We start from the raw sequence: 1343 nt of genomic DNA on the forward strand, positions 1-1343 counted from the left end.
GAGAGAGAGAGAGAGAGAGAGAGAGAGAGAGAGAGAGAGCTTAAAGTAGTTAAAAGTCTATTAGCTGTTCAAAATAAAAGTAACTGTTTTATGAAGTTTATATAAGAAATATGGCAAATAAGTAGAAATATGATAAGTATGTTTCTTATATTGCTGGGCTTCAAATAATATAGGCTTTTCTGCAGAGAGATAACGATAACTTACAGTACTTATCAAGAGCCCAGGAGCTAGGAGAGAACAGGTATGAGAGCTGCCAGACACCAGAGGGATTTACTTAAGGAACAGTGACATAGAGAAGGGTACAGGCAGTAAATCACTTACAGTGGTGGAGCAGCAATGAGCTGAAATGGAGAGGCGTTCAGGGTCAGCACAGATGCACAGGCCTTCCTGCCGGCTCTAAATCCAAAGCTCCAACAACTTTACAGATATGGTAGGAGTTTAACAAAAGCAGCCCATCCAGTCAGAGCTGGAGAACGTGTCTTTATAGCTCACTCCTCAACCTGGCCTAAGTTGGCTGAAAAGAGAGAGGTGCCTAAGAAGACCTTGGAACTTGAACTTTGGATAAATGCCTGAGATAAAGATGCCTAAAAATAAAAGTGGCAGGGCCGCTACTGTGGAAAAGGCCCCGACAAGCTTGTCTTGCACAGCACCTGCCCTCTGAAACCATCTCCTTTGCTGGGATGTGGTGGTGAGCTCCTGGGCAGACTGAGGCAAGAGGGAAGTTAAAGGCAGCCTGGGGTACATAGGGAGATCCTGTCTCAGAAAAACAACAGCAAAAGGAAATGGTCTCTGTAGGATGGTGTGTTATTTCAAATGGAAGTCTTGAAGGCAAGCGAATATAATCAGCTGAGATTCACTCTTGCATGCGTCCTGGAGTCAATACAGAGCTGGAGACACCGCTTCCGGAGCCTGTTTGTCTTTCCTCAAATCACAGTTGGAAGGGCAAGAGACAGAAGCAACTGGAAGCTATAATCTCAGTCATTTCATATCTGTCAGAGAAGGCATACGCCTCCATTAGAATTCAAGTTGGGAGGAGAGAGACCTTTTTGAGAGTAAGGTGTATATCAATAGGGGGAAAGGAGGAAGGGATGGAATATGCGTATGCACTTTTGTGTAGCGAGCTTTCTTAGACTGCTGATCCCCATGACATGGAGACTTATTAGTTGTGAATGCTCGGCCTTAGTTTAGGCTTCTCCTACTAGCTCTTGTAACTCATTTTAGCCTGTTTCCCTTCACCTGTTTTGTTTTGTTTTGTTTTTCGAGACAGGGTTTCTCTGTCGCTTTGGAACCTGTCCTGGAACTAGCTCTTGTAGACCAGGCTGGCCTCGAACTCACAGAGATCC

At 44.7% G+C, this 1343-nt stretch overlaps 1 protein-coding gene across 1 annotated transcript in view; it reads right to left on the minus strand.

The window, feature by feature from the left end:
- The window catches only part of Baat (bile acid-CoA:amino acid N-acyltransferase), a 7107-nt gene extending 6595 nt beyond the window's left edge, over nucleotides 1-512 (minus strand). The window contains exon 1 of the mRNA XM_005362170.2: nucleotides 322-512. The gene's annotated coding sequence lies outside the window, so the exon portion shown is untranslated. The remainder of the gene's footprint in view (nucleotides 1-321) is intronic.
- Nucleotides 513-1343: the final 831 nt, after the last annotated feature.

Source organism: Microtus ochrogaster, linkage group LG5 (assembly GCF_000317375.1).
Source record: "Microtus ochrogaster isolate Prairie Vole_2 linkage group LG5, MicOch1.0, whole genome shotgun sequence".
NCBI lineage: Eukaryota > Metazoa > Chordata > Mammalia > Rodentia > Cricetidae > Microtus > Microtus ochrogaster.